This window comes from Sapajus apella, unplaced genomic scaffold (genome assembly GCF_009761245.1).
Source record: "Sapajus apella isolate SASKATOON/1434 unplaced genomic scaffold, GSC_monkey_1.0 scaffold17, whole genome shotgun sequence".
In the NCBI taxonomy this organism is placed as follows: Eukaryota; Metazoa; Chordata; class Mammalia; order Primates; family Cebidae; genus Sapajus; species Sapajus apella.
In genome coordinates, this window is record NW_022436957.1 from 6,621,743 (window position 1) to 6,642,363 (window position 20,621).

Below are 20,621 nucleotides of genomic sequence, written 5' to 3' on the forward strand. Positions count from 1 at the left end.
GGAGATCCTCTCAAGGCTCAGGAGCAACTGCCAGAAAGTTGTCCGGACAGATACCCAGGAGATCTATGGAACCCACCAAGCATATTGGTTCTTAATGCATTTGCAGACATATGTTTAAAGCGTTAAAGAATTAGCTCACTTGTAGTAACTTGATGGACATTCCTTGAGTTATGAATGGACAACTGCATTCCCTTGTAGATCCATCTGAGGAAACAATATAGTCTTGATTGTCACCTTCTAGTAGAAATGCAGAGAGAGAAGCTCTTTATTTAAAAATGCTGCATTTTGGTACAAAGTATGTTGGCATGGAGCAGAAAAGCACATATACAATGACTCAATTGAAAAGTTAAAGCTTCTTAAAAAGTTTATCTCAACCATATCTTCCATTTACTTATGCACAGGAGAGATATGATTTTTAAATAACCAATCTAAATAATAGTCAGCTAATAACTCTCTTTTAGAGAGTTATTTCAATAAATTTAGCATAAAATATTTAAGTGCTAAGTAAACACTGTGTTATAGATTCATTGGAAATTTTTTTTCTTTATTAGCTTTGTATCTTATAATTGATGGTGTATGAGATTCAACAAAAATAAGTCAGAAATAGAGAGCTAATTTATCTACACTTTGATAAAGCTGCCCTGCTTCCTCATTACACAAACACCATATGGTCTCCACTTGCCTTAGCAAAGAGTGAACTCTTGCCAAGACATGTCAGCCCATGGGATACAACCTCTCCACATCTTGGGCACCACATCAGATTAAATGTTACATTCTGCTGGGGTGGGGTGTTCATGGATGAGGAATTAGAGAAAGAGACTGGGGTCTGAGGGTAATCTAGGGGGACAAGTGGCTTTTATCAATGAATTTGCTAGCCCAGCTCCTCCCACCATTACTAGTGAAAAAGATTTCAAGCTGATAAATTAATAAGTATGAAGTGAGTATTTTTTGCTTTATAAAACATGGGCTTTTGAGAAAATACTTTAAAGGGGGGAAACCTACATTGAGATAATGCAGATTGCTACAGAAGAAAGAAGTCTTTAGAACAAGAGACAAGCAGGTAACACCAATAAGCAGAGAGTACATGGTATAAGACATTAGAAGGTATATCATGCTTCACTGAAACACAAATTTTAAATCATTGAGTGGGCAAAATTACATAAGGGCCACCAGTGTGCATCTGCTTCTATTTCTTCAACCCCTGAATTGTTTACTTAATGATGCCTAACTTATCTCCACCCATTTCAGATCCAGTCAATATTTACTGATTGGCCTCATGCCCAGCATTGTGCCAGGTGCGTTCACAGACATGACCATTTTCAATACTCATAACAGTTCAATGAAGTGTGTATTTATAGCTCCATCGATAGATGAGGAAATTGAATCCCTGAGAAGTTTAAAATGACTTGGCCAAACCCAGCATTCATTGCTCTGGAAGAAACTTGGGAAACACTACCATTCTTTTGTTTCTTAACTTTGAGCCAAGGATATCAGTTCAAGTAAACTTGTTATCTGTTCTCTGGTAGTTTATATACTGTTTTGTTCCCCCAAGGCAATACATGATGAGTGTGTCAGCACAGATATAAATAACTGTACAATTAGATACTCAGGGGAAGAAATAATTTTGGTTTAAATAATCAAGGCCTCTGTTACAGAACAATAGCTATAAATAATTCAGCCTTTTCTGGCTCAAGCTCTTTGACCAAAATTCCAATACTGTCACGTGTTAAAACTCAAACTGTCAATTTGAGGAGGCTCTGCTTAATTTCATTTTTGTCTCAAGTTTAGACAAGTGAAGAGCAACTCACAAGAGAGTGTGAGTATACTCAACTCACACAAAGTTAGAACCATTCTTTATGCAGCTTCAGCTATTATGTTCTATGCTATATTCCCCAAAGCACAGAAATCCATTTTTATTTTCTTTTAAAATAAAAATAACATTAAATTAACCTTGGCATTAATATTTATAGTAACTCAGTGTCTTTGAAAGGTTCGTTCACAGAAGATTCCCTTGTATGTGATTGCAAGCAATTAATTTAAAAATGGAAATGTACTTTTACATTTAACTAGAAGTCATAGTCCTGACTATCAGTTCACCAGCTAAGCTTTCCTCAAGTATAAATATATATTTTAAATTGGTTTTACTAATGCCCTAGGTACTTGGAAAATCCTACTGGTGCAAACCCATTATTAACTCATAGTCCCCAATTTTAAGCCTTATATGTATGACCTTAGAAGTAACGGCAGCTGCTCTTGTCTGCTTTATAAGAATTGTTACTGAAACTTGTATGTTAATAATTTCCAGTGGTTACAAGCCATTATAACAGCTCTCAAGTTACGTAGTACTCTGGTAATAGCTCTTCTCCAAGTGGCACCCCAAGAATACTTGACAACCCCAAAGAGAGTCATTTTGAAAATTACATAAACAAAATATAAAGTGGCATCATCCAGCTCTCAGTTATTTACAGCTACTCTGCAGGGAGAATCAAATGGTGTCTTTCCTCTGTAAGCATACCAAGTTTATTGGCATCTACCTGGCATTATCCGACATGGAAATCATCTGGTGAGTGAAAGCATGAATATCTTGACATATCAGTTACTTGTTCACTGCCCAGCAGTGTTTTGTGCCCACCAGTTGGAAAGCTCTGATTTAGAGAACGATTAGCAAAAGAGTGAGTTACCAAGTAAGTTTGCAGCAAATCATGTTTCACATCCTGCACCATTCAGGTAATGAGATTTTTCTTTGCAGAAATGCTATCCATTGCATGAAGACTTGGTTTAAATTCATCTGTGTCTTATATACCCGCTTCCTCCAGAGTACTTAGCATGGGACTTCAAAAGGCACTCAATAAATATTTGCTGAATGAATGTAACAGGAATTAATAACGCAAAAAATGTTTTTGAAAGATAATTGATGTCAAATGGTGGGCATAGGAAGTCAGAGAAAGTTCACCAGTGACAGAAATGCTGTGTACAAATTTGGTACAGTGTCCAAGAAAAGGATTTCCATTTAATAAATAACCTTTTAAAGCCAGGTTCTTTCACACATTGCCCCTGGACTAAGCTATATTAGTGGGGGGAGAATTCCAGCCAAACAAACCCTGATAGCAGTTTGAGAAAGGGAAGTATAAGCAATAACTAAATGTTAGAAAGGATTCCATGAAGCACGTTACCATCAGTTGTTCAGGAAATCTCTAAGAATAAAATAGCACATGCACATGCACATACACATACATGCACTACAGAACACATCATTAAATTCTTTATGAAATAAAGAGGACAAACTGGATAACATGCAGAGGGCCTTAACACTCTCATGATTGCATGAAAGATGATAAACATTAGGATATTTTTCTTTCATTGAGCCCCCAAGGCCCAAGTTAAGAGAGTGTTGGGGTATTTTGACTGCTTTGATTGATATTCTGGGCCTAGATTGTCAAAGGCACTTTCCTAACTTTAACACATCATGACAGAGAAATTGATCCTATCTGCACCATATATGGAGGTAAAATGAGGAAGCTATGTGATCCAGAGATAACCCGCCAGGGATCAGCTCAGGCCACCCATGGCCTGATGGCCCATGTGCCAAGAGGGTCCAACAACTGGGTATGTCAGCAACCCACTCATCATTTACCAGTGCTCTGTGGCCTATCCATTGGGAAGATTTGTTTTAAAGAATGTTTCTCAGAATGATCAGCCTAGCAACAATCCGCCAAGTAAGTCTGCAGCAAATTATACTTCATGTGGTACACACTATATCTCTCTCAGGGAGTCAAAACATGTATTAATAAATGAACATATTAAGGCTCTGAGAAGACCTATTTCCCATTGTTTGTTTTCTTCTCCAGTGTTTTCCAACCTTTTTTAACCAGGGCACCTACTAACACCTTGCAGGTCTAAGGAGGCTGCGGAATGGTTAAACCCTCTATGCAAGCACACAGTAATGTGACTTGAAACGGTAAATGCAACAATATAGGTTCTGTCTGTCTTTAATTGGAGGATTAGTTCAGACACTGAAAAAACTTAAATCTTTAAGAAGGAATCCTCCTGGAACTTTGTTAACACTAAAGTGTTAAATACCATAAACAATATTATTACCCCTAAACAGGCTGCTGAGAAGCCAGGGATGAGTACATTCTAGCCCTGAGACTCTCAGTCATTTGCAGTAATTCATATGCCACTGGCAAGGAGAATTCTAAACATGAGATCCCAAAACCCTAGGCATACACCATCCCCCTGCCCTCCCTGCCCCAGGAGACTTATCTGTCTTTCTGGTTATATATTCCCTTGGCTGTTAGTGTAATTAGTGTATAATAACTATGTATATATCAACTCACAGGAAAAACGGCAGACGTGCTGGGTGATTTGGCTTGGGGCCATCTCATCGGCAGGGTGAGACAACCTGGTATTAAACCATCTGTTATTAACTGTATATTTTAAAATAGTGTTTTGTGTCTCCTGGGTTGCTGACTCCCATTGACAGCAACAGAATGTCAAGACTCCTATTTTTCTGAGCAACAGCGACGAGATAACAAGCTTTAAAACAACTGCATTGTCCCTTCTGTTCTGCTGCTTTGCTATTAAGAATTTTATTTACTAAAATGTCTATTGTATTATACATGCTGCTTTTCTACATTTCATTCTCATGAAGGTGAACAAGTTCCATTTAAACTGTGTCCCTGTGAAAGTTATGCTTTCTAAAGTCAAAATCCTAGAGAAAATTGTCCATAGCTTTGTCTTTATGACTAGGCAGTTGCCAATGCCTGTATGAAATCAATAGTCTCACTAGGGAATGGACTATGACTTACATTTTTTAAAAAAGTGGTCATTTTCTCAAATCTGCTTGTTTGCACTGTTTACTTTTCTTCAATTTAAGCAATTAATTTCATAATATCAGAAATCTGAAATTGAGTCTTTGTGCCACTTGTTGCAGTCAGCAGCACAAACCTGCTCCCTATACTCAGGATTAAGTCTGAATATGACAGAAAACAACAGGATTTCTTTGAAAGACGAGCAGTCAAATCATTCAACACAATCATCCAAGCTAATTCAATTCAGAAAACCACATCACCATGAAAAAACAAAAATAAATTTTTTTACCTGATTCCAAATCCCTTTTGACGGCTATAAAAAAATTGACTTTCTTTGCAAAAGTTTTCCCTATGCCCAAGAACTCAGTTGAAACAGTTTTTTTTTTTTTTCGTTTCCCAGTTGTCTCTTATAGTTGGCTGATACCAAGTATAACTAAAATTTCCCTGCAAGTCTGTTAAACAATTTCACATTTCCATGTTTAATTGCATTCAGATTGAGGTTTCGGTATATAGAATATAGCCAGATTTTAACTCAATTGACCACAATGCCTTTGACATAAAGCCTTTATTCATCATTCTCGCCATATATATAAATAGACATACACTCCTTGTCAAAATGCAAGGGCGAGCTTCTTTACATTGTCTAGAACAAAGAGGCCAGCTCGGCTTCTTTTTTTCCTCAGTGTCTCAGAAGGTGTCCTTTATTACATATGCAGGATGCAAGGATTTTGCTGCTGTGTGAATGAAAAATGATACCTTCAGACTGCCTTTTTAGTGACAAATTATACTTTCGCAGACCATCACACTGCCTGTGGTTTTACGAACCCCATTTAGATTTACTATCACTTCCTTGGGGACTCAGCCTTCCTCACAAAGCACCCCAAGGCTAATTTCCACTGTTTTAGAGTACAACAAAGATGAGAAAGTTTGCTCATCACAATAGTATAGAAACTCTTGCCTAGGAAAAACACTCTCTGGCATGTCTTAAGGTGCTAAAATCATTGGCTCTGTGGATCCTTGGTGCGCAAAACAGGCAGAAAAGTTGTCTGGAGGTATTCGCAAAGCATTGTATTTGTTCAGGAAGGAGCTGTGGGGTTAGAGGCTGAGGAACGCCTCTTACTTTGCTTCCTGGGTGAGAGCAGACAGGCGTGCCACTTAGCAGAAGCAAGCAAGAGAGAGTGGTAAGACTCACCGGCTTCCCCATTTTTCCCAGGACGGGGGTTTTTGTTCCTCAATTGTGATCTGGAAGAGGCAAACCTGTAGGTCCTCGGAGCAAGCTGGTCTGGGGCAAGTGGCGGCTCTTTGCCTCGGATCAGCTGAATGGCTGGGGCGTTCAGGAAGCTTGCTCTGTCCAGCTCGGAATCACTCCCCCTCTCCAGGGTGTGTGCTTACACGCCTCTAAGTCAGCGCAAAAATCCGCCAAACTCAGGTCAGCCTAACAGGTTTCCTTATATAGGTAAACACGAATTGCATTCCTGGTGAAAGAAGTTAACTAGGAATCCTGGTAACCTGGTTAACTCTATACACGCCAGAATGGCTCAGAGTCAGTCAGCCTGCGTAGGGGTTTGGTTGCAGTACAAAGGGATTTGTGTGATTTAATTAAAATCATCTTTATCCTGGCAGTCTCTAAAATTGGCCCTTGTAGTGTAACTGTGAGTCAACAGCTAGTATTTTATATCATGGGCTGTGAACAGCCTTACATTATCTGAAGGCATTGTAGGGGGAAAAAGCACAGCATTTTATAAGTTGTCTTTCATGTTTTTAAAACCAGGGTAATTGAACTTGAGATTATTTTCAAAGAAGTGAATAGAACATGTGACAGAAAGAGAAATAGTGACAGAACATGTGACAGAAAGAGTTTAATAAACCTCCATCAAATAAGGCTCAAATGCCTTATTTGCCCATAGTAACGAACAGCTATTCAACTTTCACAGGCCTTTGGTAGAAAATGCAGTACAATCATTTTGGGTTTTCTCCTTTTACAATGCAGTAATTGCTACTGTATTTTTTGATGGGCAAAATGACAGATAATGACATCTATTCCAGTAACAACCCTCCTGAGCCCACATGCTGACGTGTTATTTGATGGTTTCAGGAAAGAAATCTAAGACTTGTGAATTTGCATACTTGTATGTAAACATTTTTAAACAACTTCCTGGATTTAAGAAGATAAGAAAATATATCCTTAAAAGAACTTTATGGAAGGCCTACCTCTAGGTTCAAAACATAGTTTTTGAATATAAATAGGTATCTTATATTGATTGTCTAATAACTAGCTCTTACCCTTACATTTTATCTACCACCTAGTAAAGTAATAATTTAAAAACTTCTAGCCAATTTCACCGAAGACAATATAGAGAGTTGAGACTTTCCTGTGTACTAGAGATGAAGATTGTCTGCTAAAAAGGACCTATCTCTAAACGAAACACTTCTTTTAAATTTTGTCCATGGGTTGACTGCTCCTTGAGTAGTGACAACCTTATTAAAAATAGCTCAATGCTGTTTTAGGTCTCTGCTTGGGAAAGGTGGGATAATGAATCTTCAGATGCCACCTAAGCGAGCACCAACACAAACCAATGTCAAACAGTTTTTGTCGAGATTAGTAAGGAACAAAAATTGCACTGCCAGGAAGGGTAACTGTTTTGAATGGCATTTTCCACTGGCCAAAGACTTCTGCATACAATTTCTCTTCTTATCTCTGCAGGAACACTGTGAAATGTATACTATTTCCTCTTCACAATAATAAATTTGGCTTGCAGAGACAAAGTGATTGGTCCAAAATCTCGTGACCAGTTTTGGCAAATCCCAAACCCCAGATATAGAATTTAATTCCAATAGCATTTCCCAAAATAGAATCAACTTGAAGAGACAGAGGAACATTAAAATGGCAATTTTCCATGTTAAAATACAATTTTTAATAATTCTATGTCCAGAGAATTTAAATGTAATATATAAACTTATTAAAATACTTTTTATAAAGTCATAACTTACTGCTAACATGACTCCCTTTAAATGTCTCCAGAAAGATCATAAAATGGGATAGAGAGTGTATTTTTATTGAATATAAATTTGGGTTATAAAATATTATGAAAATATAACTTGGCAAATATTGCACACATTTTTCTGTTCATGGCATTTACATCTCTATTATGTCAAGTTAAGACTCATCCTGATTCCTCCACTGGAAGGAATATCAGTGTTTTCTACTTATTGGGTTATTTGTTTTCATTAATCTTAAATGAAATTCTGTACCATGCTAGGTAAACGGCTTTCACTAATATTGGCCACTTATGATCTGCACCCTTTGTGTCCTCGTAATTCCCACTGAAGCAAGTTCTGTTTATGTAGAAACTTTAGACTTTATTAACATGTTGTTGCAAGACAAAGAATGCATTTTTTTCCAGGGCAGGCTAAGCCCCTAAATGCCTTAAGCTGGCCTCCAAATTTGTTCTTACAATTCTTTTTTTTTTTTTGAGACAGAGTCTTACTCTGTCACTCAAGCTGGAGTACAGTGGTGTGATCTTGGCTCACTGCAACCTCCGCCTCCCAGGGTCAAGCAGTTCTCCTAACTCAGCCTCCCAGGTAGATGGGATTATAGGCACCTGCCACCATGACCGCCTAATTTTTGTATTTTAAGTAGAGACGGGGTTTTACCATATTGGGCAGGCTGGTCTCGAACTCCTGACCTCAGGAGATCCACTCGCCTGGGCCTCCCAAAGTGCTGAGATTACAGGTATGAGCCACCGCACCCGGCCTGTTGTTACAATTTTAAGCAAACAATCCTTTAGGCTTTAAACATAAAATATCATAGGCCATAATTGTTGAATTGGAAGGTCAAAATGAAATTTGGATTTCAAAGTAGCATATTTCAAAAAGGAAATACAACCCTCCACTAAATCAATTTTAGAGGCCTCAAGAAATGGTTTGGGAAAGGTGGGGTCACTGAAGCAGCGTGAATTCAACCTAACCATAGAGGACCCCAAGGAGAGAATACTTAAAGCTAAATAATTACACCATGCCAAAAAATAGCACTTATGGGAAACTAAATAAAATATAAGATCTATTTGAAGGGAAGAAAATATCATTGTGGTTTAAAGAAAACATCAAGGGACAGAGTTTAGAGATTCTCAATGATATATAACTAATGAGTAGATAAGCTACAATTTAAAGCTTGTTCCATCAGACTCCAGAAAGCTCACAACTTCTATGCATCCTGAATATACCACAGTAACCAAGAAAAAGAAGATGCCTTAGAGTCCAAAGATGTTTCAATTCTGGTTCCGGCTCTTGGATGTGTGACCTTGGATATATTACGTAATGTTTCTGAGCTTCACCTCCAAAGTAGAAGTGAAAATGGCTCAACATCTTAGATTACTGAAAGTACCTACGGAGATTTCTTTGCAATCATTCCTCATCTATCTGTTGATGCTTCTTATGGTCCAGGCATTCTGCTACATCCTAGGAGTAAAGCCATAAACAAGCCTGGCACATTGCCCACCCTCATGGAACTTACAGTCTTACAGAAAAGACTGTGTATATCTATATTATGGTATGTGAAAATCTATTGTTTCCTTAAATTTCTGACAACACAAGAATGTCTAATCCTTAAATTTCTTACAACACAAGAATGTCTAATTGAAGTTACATATAAATATAGAAATATTAATAAATGAATATTGTCCAAGCAACAGCTTTCACTGTAGTTAGTGCAAGTTATGCTTACTAACCTGAGGTGGACCTTACTATGATTAGACTGGGTAGACCTGGGCTGAGTCAAATAAGATAAATACTAGGGAAAAGTAAAACTTGATGCATAAGCCATATCATGACAATGTCCTTTTATCTAACAATTGAGAAGGACCAGTATATGCAACTTGAAGCATCTTGAAGATGCTCAGGAAGCTGGATGGACAATGGAGTGATTTTTATTATTCATTCTGCACATAAAGAAGTGATGGAAAAGCATAAGAAAAATTTCCTAAATATTGTAATCAGTTATCAGATACCCAATCTATTATTAATTCACTTCTGTGCAAGAAACATTTAATTGGTACATACTATAAATGAGGGTCTGTGAAGGATAGACATAGAAAATGATACACAGAGATAAAGAATGATCCCTGGCTTTAATAAAGCTTTCTAGAAAAAATGTTCCAGTGTTCAGTAGCTGTATCAGTCAGAATAAATAAGGATACGCTCTGGTAACAAGCAAGCTCCAAATCTCAGTGGTTTAAAACCACAAAAGTGAATCTGTTGCTCATGCAGCATGTTTACATATGCCAACAGGGAGGGCGCACCTATCCATAGCTACTTAGGAACCCAGGCTCCTGAAGGTTCATTTTAACATGTACCTCCTGTTGCTGAGACAGGAAACATGGACTTGATGAATCATGTGCTGGATTTTCAAAACTTTACCCTGTAAGTGTCCCTTAAATGTCCACTAGCCTCATGTGGGCCAAAGCAAGTCCTCAGACTGCTTAATTTCAAAGAAACAGAGGAGAATCAGGATACATAACAAATGATTACACAACAGATATGGCAAATTAGCCAGTTGAAGAAGAGTAACACTTCAGCTAAGTTAATTTTATTTCACCAAATTATTCACTAGCACCTATGTGGAAAGCACTATAAAAGGGCCTTAATCAATGACAGTTACAATGTCAAGAGAGAGCAAGGGTCTGCAAAGTCTAGCCCAAAGTGGGCTGTCCAGGACATCCTTTCTAAATATCACTATTTCCCTTAAGATTCCACCAGAATCACTGATAATCTTTGAACACACCTTTAGGCCTCTGCTCTTAGGGAAATTGGATCTAATCAGTCATTTCCAAACTTAAAATGCCAGTCATTATGCCGTAAGGGGTATTGAGTCTGCCTGCTTAATTGACCATTTCTATCAGTGACTTGGGTGATGAAATAAAAGACAAGTTGATTTAATTTGCAGACGGTGCCAAATTGGATAACTAACACCTCAGAGGATTCTATTATAATTCAAAATGACCTTGAAGAGTAGGATAAAAATGACATAAAGAAAGGAGCTTATGTTCAACAGAGATAGAGGATTGGAATTAAAGGTATAGAAAATATATGTTAGAAGAAAAAAACTATACTGAGTTAACACCAGCCTGTAAGTTGAATATATGCTGGCAGCTTAGCACTTTTACTTACAAAGGCTCTTGGGACATATTTAAAAATATGGTGGTCTTAAATCTTGGTTGCACTGGAAAATAGGTGCTTCTCAGAGTACTGCTTCATTGGAGATCCACATTTTAAGAAATAAGAGATCAGAGCACATTCAGAAGTGAAGGAAGAATTTTCCTAAAGACTAAGTGCCTTAGATCAGAGGTCAGCAAACTTTTTTCTGCAAAGGACCAGAGGATAAGTATTTTCAACTTTGCCAGCCATTATGTCTTTGTTGCAACTATGCAACTCCAGTGTTGTGATCCAAAGCACCCATAAAGAATGCATACATGAAGGGGCATGGCTATATTCCAAAGAAACTATCAAACTGGACAGCTGACTAGGTCATACTTTGCAGATTCCTGCTCTCTACATTATAAGAAGTGCCTCAGAATGGTAAGGGACTCAAACTGATTGCAACTGCCTAGAAGGCAGGAGAGGCCTTATTTTGGCCATTTTCCTATTGCTCAAATTCTTTTAATATTGTTTCCACACAGGCGCTAGTGAATTAAGCTAAATTAAATTAACAAAAAATGTTAGTACACCAGTCTCCTTATTAAATATTCCAAAAGAATTGAAATATGTAATGCTTGAAAATGTCATGGAAATAAATCCAAAATATAATTTACCATTTCAATTTGTCAAATATTTATCAACTATCTTGTCTTTTCAGGAAAGATATTAGTGATGAAAACATATAATAGAACCTAGAGAATAATTACAATAATCAAATTAAATGTAAGAAAAGTCAAAATACTAGCCAAGGTCAATAAAGCAGATGTTGCCCTCATTAGACATAGGTAAAAATGGAAACGAGGAAAGGTTAGGTTAATTCTCTAATGTCACCAAGCTAGTTGTGATGGAGAAGAAAATAGGATCCAGATTCCTGGCATTCTCAGTCCTAGATCATGATAAACCCAAAGTACATAGGAGCTGGGACAAAGAAGCATACATATGAATGCAATGCCTGGAGGCATTTGTTAGAAAAGTGAGGATGAATGGCATAACAAACACACACAATATCATAGCCCATACATGGAAGTCCTGTGGTGTGTCTTTTGCACTGCCTCAAGGAAAGTCCAACACTCTATATGCCATTTCTCCTTCCCTTCCCCAGGTGTTCCCATAGCCTCACATTCTCCAATCCAATCCGGTTTGCAGCCAATCCCATAGCATCTCCCTCCTTAGATAAAGATCAGAAAGCTGAAGCAAAGTTATGGATGAGTTGGTCCAAATGATCCTGAATCTTGATTTTGACCACTTCTTACTATCATCTCCACCCCATCCTAGTCCAATGTAGGTTCCTGCCTAGACCAGTTTCTTAATCTCAACAGTATTGGAATGGATCATTCTTGTTGTGAGGGTTGCTGTCCTGTGCACTGTAGGATGTTTAGCAGCACCCCTGGTCTCTACCCACTAGATGCCAATCCAACTGCACCCCTACCCAAAGTCAAGGCAACCAAAAATTATCTTCAGATATTGCCCAATGTACCCTGGTGGTCAAAATTGAGTCTGAGTGAGAACTTCTGAACTACTGTTACAATATCTTTTTAATTGTCTTCCCTACTTCTTCTTTTGCCCTTCTATAGTATATTCTTCATAGAGCTGTCAAAGTCACCTTTAAAGACTATTTATCATGTGATACACAGACACACAGACACAGACACACACACACACACATACACACACACACACACACACACACACATTATGGAATACTAGTCAGCCATAAAAAGGAAAGAAATAATGGCATTCACAGCAACCTGGATGGAGTTGGAGACTATTATTCTAAGTGAAGTAATTCAGGAACGGAAAACCAGACATTGTATGTTCTCATTCATAAGTGGGAGCTAAGCTATGAGGACACAAAGGCATATGAATGATACAATGTACTCTGGGGACTCAGGGGAAAGGGTGGGAGAAAAGTGAGGGATACAAGACTACACATTGAGTACAGTGTACACTTCTTGGGTGATGGGTGCACCAAAATCTCAGAAATCACCAGTAAAGACCTTATTCATGTAACCAAACACCACCTGTTCCCCAAAAATCTGTTAAAAATAACTAAATAAAAAACTATTTATTAGATCATGCTACTTCTTTGCTTAAAACCTTGAGTGGTAGGCTGGGTGTGGTGGCTCACGCCTGTAATCCCAGCACTTTGGGAGGCCGAGGTGGGTGTAACCCCATCTCTACTAAACATATAAAAATTAGCTGGGCATGGTGGTGCACACCTGTAGTCCCAGCTACTTGGGAGGCTGAGGCAGGAGAATGGCTTGAACCCAGGAGGTAGATGTTGCAGTGAGTGAGATCATGCCACTGCACTCCAGCCTGGCGACAGAGCGAGATTTTGTCTCAAAAAACAAAAACAAAAACAAAAAACCCACCTTGTTGGTATCCTCCTACAATTGGAATGTAATCTAGCTTTCTTACTATTGCCCAGAGAGCTCCCCATAATCTGACCACTGCCAGCTCCTCCAAACTAATCTCATAGCACTGTGTCCAGCCACACCAGCCTTCCTTCTCTTTCTCCAACATACCCATTTTTTTTCAGATTTCAGGACTTCTGCACATGCTCTTCCCACAGCTTGAAATGCTCTCCCTGGTGTGGTAGGTAGAATAATTACCTCCCTAATGTGTCCATATTCTAATCCCTGGACCCCGTGAATATGTAATGTTACATGGCAATGGGAAATTAAGCTTGTAGATGAATTAAGATTGCTAATAAACTGACATCGTGATATGAAGATTGTCCTGGATTATCTGTGGGGACCCAGTGTCATCACAAGGTTGTTATAATATGGAAGAGGGGGCAGAAGAACCAGTTTCAGAGTGATGTGATATGAGAAAGACTCCAGCAGCCATTGCTGGCTTTGAAGAGAGAGGAAGGGGCCATGATCTAAGGAATGCGGAAAGCCTCCAGAAATTGGTAAACGAAAGAGATCAGAATCTTTCCTGGAGCCTCCAGAAAAAACACAGCCCTGCTAACAGCCTGATTTTAGCCCAGTTAGACTTGTGTTGGACTTCTGACCTCAAAAACAGTAAGATAATAAATTAGGCCTGTTTTAGGCCACCAAGTTTGTGACAATTTGTTACAGCAGCCATAGAAAACAAATATACCTGCCACCTTCACTGCTAGTGCCTCTCAGCCCTCAGAGTTTATGCAAATGCCTTCTCTGGTAGGAGGGGTCCATGACAACCATGGCTGACATTGTTGACCTTGCCATCCATCCCACCTGCAGTAGTTCCACATCACTTCACCCATTTCACCTCCTTCATAGCTCTTATCTCTATCTGGCACTAAGTGAGTTCATTCATTGCCAAACAAAAGCAAAACAAACAGTAAAATTTCACCTAGATAAAAGTAGAAAACAATGACAAACTTGAAAAATAAAACAAATGTGGCAGTCATTTTATATGCCTCGGATCAGGAATGTTGGAGAAAGAACCAGGTTTGGATTAAGTAAAGAACGTTTATGTTGGATGAAATGAAATTTTTGACGGTAGTTGGAGTAATTGCACAATGAAATAGGCTGCCAAGAAGGGCCACGGAGGCCTAGATTGTGGCAACACTCACAAAAGAGATTAGATAACTCAAGTCAGGAGAATAAGTGGAGCTCAGCCTACAGCATTTACTTGATGACCTGCTTGTTCTTTCTCCAGCTTGAAAATGTATGTAGCACAAAGCAATGAATCACGGGACAACATCTGCATGTAATTGCATTTCTGTTCCAATAATAAATGTTTCAACTGCTATGCTATTTACGAAAGCTGTTATCATAAAGAGCCAAGTGGGGGAAACTCGAAACACAAATGCTTATCTTAAGAAACCTTTCCTTTGCAATTCAGTGTGCAAGTACCCAAGCACCAAATTTGCTTTAGTATCTGAATTGTCCTGAGGAGTTTATTTTTCAAATTCTATTTTACAGTGATTTTCAGGTGTTTGATTTCCTGCAAAAGCTCTTTGTGCACCGGTTTTCTTAAAAACTTTTGATCCCAAAGAGGAGCAAAGGCCAGAAATTGTTCATATTTCCCTCACGGACCTATTATCTGAATTTTAGACCCATTGTCAGCCTTGGAGAAAAGGTATTTTGCACCTCTTTAGGGGAAGAATGTTAATTCTAAACACAAAAGACTAGCTTTACAGATTTTTCCCCTTTCTCCACAAAAAAAGCATAATCCCCAAAAAAGGGATTTTTTTTGCCTTTAATTGCTAGTAAAATGCCAGCATAGTTTAAAATAATTAACAACTAATGTAGAATAAATAGGAAATAAAAGAAACTCTTATTCCCTCAGGTCAGCCTTGTTTCCCTCATCTCCCTACAGTGGCCAATACATTTTCTGTATGAGTGGCACAAGAAAGGTTGACTTACCTGCACAACATTCTCAAAGCCACCAGTGCCACCAGCATAGGCTAGCAATTATTTTGTCCTTTTACAGTTAGCTTTGAGTGAATGCACACTCTGCAAAATAAAGTAAGTTGTATTTTTAAACAGTTCACTTTACTTTGCATCTTTGAATTGTGTCTGTCAGCAATGTAAAACTCACTGCTTCGGCTAAAGCATGAACATTCATCAAGATACAGAGAAAATAAAACAAATCTCCTAAGTGGCAGCCTCTTTCCATTTGGCTAGGCAAGTATTTCAAGATGATGTCATTGAGAGTTTCTTATTTAATGAGATGGCAAATAACCACGTGATCAAAAAAATCTTCAAAGAGCAATGATAATGAGCAATTTTCCAAAAATAATTCAAAGCACCACCCCATTTCCCAAGGTCTGTATTTCTTAACTCTTACATGCTTAGTTCTCACTTCATTAGCAGTGTTTAAAACATCAGAGTTGAATATCAAAACCAAATGAAAACTTAGAATGGTCTTATAGAAAGATGAAAATATATCACAGTTTTCCAAAGTTATTTTCAATGAACTTTTTAAAGCTCAAATTGATAACAGTGGTTGGACTCTCAAATGGTTTACCATCTAGGCAGCCTACAATTACTGTTTCCCACTCATGGATTCTGCTTGATCCATGGTATAGATGAGGATGGAGACAGATATAGAGACACTCACTAATTCAACAAATAATACTGGACAAATTCTGTGGCAGAGACACATTCACATATTAGAGTAGATAAAAACAACTTACCTAAAGGTTGGAAGAGTTTCAAATTTATGTGTTAGTGAAACATAGAAAACATTCCACTTTCTCTTTTTTTTTTTTTTTTTTGAGACAAGGTCTGCTACCCACACTGGAGTGAGTACAGTGGTACGATCACAGCTTACTGCAGCCTTGACCTCCCAGACTCAAGCGATCCTCCCACCTCAGCCTCTCTAGTAACTGGGGATACAGGTGTGTGTCAACACCCCCTACTCATTTTGTACTTTTTGCAGAGATGGGATTTTACCATGTTGCCCAGGCTAGTCTTGAACTCCTGAACTCAAGTGATCTGCCGGCCTTGGTTTCCCAAAGTGCTAGGATTACAGTGTGAACCACTGCTCCCGGCCTCATTTTAAAATTAAAAACAATGTGCATTTAGTGATACTACAAAACAAGAACGCATCACCAGTGATAAGTGATGCTGATAGCATATAGCCTTGTTAGATATGATGAGAAGGGCTCTTCACCACCAGCTTTTTTTTTTTTTTTTCCTTTGAAACCCATACCCTCCGTTTAATCATGTGAAAACAACAGATTAACCTACATTGGAGGGAAACTCTACAAAATACCCCAGCAGTCCTCCTCAAAACTGTAAAAGTCCTGAAAATGAAAAGAAGACAAAGAAACTGTCACATCTCAGGGGAGCCTAAAGAGACATGATAACTAAATGCAGTGTGGTACCTTTGATGGGATATTGGAACATAAAATGGACATTTGTGTGCTGGGCATGGTGGCTCATGTCTGTAATCCCAGCACTCCATCTCCACAAAAAATAGAAAAATTAGCTGGGCGTGGTGGCATGTGCCTGTAGTCCCGGCTACTGGAGAGGCGGAGGTGGGAGGATGGCTTGAGCCCAGGAGGTAGATGCTGCAGTGAGCTGTGATTGTGCTATTGCACTTCAGCCTGGGAGTCAAAGTGATACCCTGTCTCACAAAAAAGAAGAAAGAAAGAAAAGAGGTTCATCCATGTCCCTACAAAGGACATGAACTCATCATTTTTGATGGCTGCATAATATTCCATGGTGTATATGTACCACATTAACACCGCATGTTCTCACTCATAGGCGGTGTTGAACAATGAGAACACATGGACACAGGGAGGGGAGCACTACACACTGGGGTCTGCTGGGGGGAAATGGGGGAGGGATGGGGGGTGGGGAGGTGGGAAGAGATAGCATGGGGAGAAATGCCAGATATAGGTGAAGGGGAGGAAGGCAGCACATCACACTGCCATGTGTGTACCTATGCAACAATCTTGCATGTTCTTCACATGTACCCCAAAACCTAAAATGCAATAAAAAAAAAAAAAAGAAAAGAGGGCATTTGTGGAAAAACTGGAGAAATCCAAATAAAGTATGGAGTTTTTAATGTAATGTATTGAAGTTGGTATCTTAACATGACCAGTGTATCACATAATGTAAATGAAGGGTAGTCAAGTGAAGGTATACAGAATCTCTCTGTATTCTCTTTGTAACTTTTTCATTAACCTAAAATTATTAAAATTTTAAAAGTTTACTTAAAACACACACACACACACACACGAACAACCAAACAGTATATCACATTAGTTTTACCTGTGGCAAGAGAAAGAAAAATAAGATGGAGAAAAGATCCACTGAAAGCAAGGATAGAGACACAGAGGCAGGGACCTGCAAAGAGAAACAGACAGATACAGAAATAGACTGGAGGGTTCCAGGAAGGTGTTAGAGCACAATGGCCTTGTGATGTGACTGCTATCTCTTACGGCATAGAAATCAGAGAAAAGGATGATTCTTTGAAAGAATTGAGAAACTTGACATAGGTTGCAAACATACACTAGAGTATAGAAACTTTTCTGTCTTTTTCTATTTTTTAATGTTAGGATTTTTTTTTTCTATGTGATTCAGAAGAGTTTGCAAATGTGTGAATGAATAGCTTTGGGTTAGCAAGTTTTTCAGGAGCCTTGGCAAAGACTGACCACCAAGCTTTTGACACTGAAAGCTGTCATGTGCCATGGAGTTGTTATTTGAGAGACCCATACTATCTAGTGTCCTAATGCCAGAAGGATACATTTAGAATTGGTCTTGACGTCTTCCTAATGGACACTTCATTTTAGAAATCATCTAGTTTTTGGTCTACCTTGGAATAGATACAATGAGAAACAAATTTTAAAATTATTTTTAAAATCCATAAGGTTAGTTTAAGTTTTCACAGTTGTACATATGATATCTTCAGAGGGTCCCGTCTTCAAAGGAGTCCCAGTATTTCACAGAAAATTTCCTGATCATTGAACCCCACATTTAACTCTGATTAACATATGTTAGGCGTTTCTGCAGACCAGTGTGTACTCATATTTTCTATCGTGTTTTGAAAAGGGGATTTGAAACACTATTAACTATATATCAGGAGAGTCTAGACAAGGTTAAGTGTGAGGTATTAACAGCCAATTAAAGGTATTTGATTAGTGTGTGTTCTAAGTCAGTCCAAACATGTACTTCATGGATGAGATACTTATACCTAGGTCTCAGAATATGTTATTGATATTGATCACAGAATCCACATATTATATTACATGAAAGAAATCTCTATTTAGAAACTGATTGAGATTTTGATAATGGTTGTTGAGTTGGAATTGGGAGAGTGGGGAGACAGATCTGGAAGATATCTCAGGGGGATGCATATTTCCTCTTGAATTAGTTTCATATCTTAAATGTGAAGTTCTCATGAGCTTGGATTTAAACTTTAGTGCGGCAAATTACATAAACTCTTTAGTAAGAGCCAAAGGTCTAAAGTGCCCTCTTAGATTTGTTTTCCTTTTCCACTAAAACAGCATACCAAATCTGAATCTGATTAAGCCTGCTGAATTTGTTATCAGTGCTAGGAACTATGTATTCTGTCCAGAAAATTAACCTCACCTAGAAATGCATGTTTTGGTGGTTTTACTCCAGGAAAAAAAAAAAAAAAAAGCAGGTTGGTTAGAAGGCAATAAATCCTGGGAGAAGCCAAACTTCATTTTTTCTGATAAAGAATTGGGTTTGCACATAGGCTGAAAACAGGGCTGAAATTCTGAGTTGTGAAGACATATAATGATTTTAGGTTAAGCTAAGCTATTAATAAGGGATGCCTTGGTTATTTTCTGCTTATCAGTGTTTGACACTTAGACTGTATCTGGCTTTATTTTTGCATCTATGCATCTATCATCTATCCATGTATATCTATCATTTAACTATCTCAAAGTTTCCCAACCTCAGTACTACTGACATTTTAGATAATTCTTTGTTTTGTGTGTGTGTGTGTGTGTGTGTGCGTGAGGGGGTGGTGGCTGCCCTGTGTACTGTGGGATGCTGAGCAGCATCCCTGGGCTCTCACTACTACCCACTAGATGCTGGTCACATTCATTACCTATGATAGTATGTATAATATAATAATAAACTAGAATAATAAGTAATAAGTACATATTCTCTAGGGGAGAATATGCCTCTACCTATTATCCTTGGTGGCAACCAACTTTTTCTGTACACATTGCTTTCCGAAACTGCTTTGAATATGTCATAAATTAACAGACAATATTTAATTATTTTAATGAATTAAGTTAGTAAATCCATAGCAGACCCTAATAATCTCAAAATGAAAGCTTATTTGATATATAAGAACTAGGATTTTTTGAGGGAGAAATGAGATTTTTTTGAATTTAAAAAGTTTTTCTTTAAATATCAACAGTCAGAGCCTCAGCTGATTTAGACTATAGAAATTTTAAAAAATGGACAAACAAGATATGGTTTCTGAAAGCAAGGGGAGTTGTGTTCTATTTCCTAACTGGAAGACTGAGAAGAGATAGCTTTGTAGGATTCCCTGCCCCTTTTGGGGGCAGCCAGAGAAGAGCAGAAATGAAGGAAAGGTCTTAGCTGGCTGGCCCCAAGTTTTTCTTGGCTGCTCCTTGATGAGAAGGCAATTGGAGATGTTCATGTATCGCCATAAGTGGTATCAATAGAGTGGTTGGAACTTGAGAGCTGGGGATCTGCTAAGAGGTGTGTGTAGTGTTACTCTAGACAAAGGGTCCCATGCCAGAGGCTGCTATGAGTGGGACATTTCAGTCTGGGACCAGTGAAAGGATGAGGCTGAATTTCAGGGCCTGGGTGGGAAACAAATTAGCAGGGATGAAGATCAAGTGTGTTGTCCACCCACCTCTACCCACATTTTGCCAATGAAATAGCCTTCCCTCACTGCCTCCCCACACTCAGATCACCCTTCCTAGGATAATGGCAGAGGTCAGTAGAAGAGAAATTCCCAAGTTGGCTGGATTTAAGCTCTGAATGAACCACACTTTGAACGAGAAGTGACCTTTCTCATTGAATTAACAAAGAATTCTTATGCTAAGTGGAAACCGTGACTTCAATTTAGTTTAGTTATAGAGAAATAATGTATTTTTGCCCCTTAATGATGTGATTATAAGTTTTAAACTTCCTACAAGTATAGAACTTATTGAAATAGCTAAGT

General features: G+C 38.3%; 1 protein-coding gene across 1 annotated transcript in view; it reads right to left on the bottom strand.

Annotated features, from left to right (window-relative positions):
* Window positions 1–6,613, bottom strand: part of MID1 (midline 1) — a 371,713-nt gene extending 365,100 nt beyond the window's left edge. Inside the window, exon 1 of the mRNA XM_032285890.1 lies at window positions 6,004–6,613. The gene's annotated coding sequence lies outside the window, so the exon portion shown is untranslated. The remainder of the gene's footprint in view (window positions 1–6,003) is intronic.
* Window positions 6,614–20,621: the final 14,008 nt, after the last annotated feature.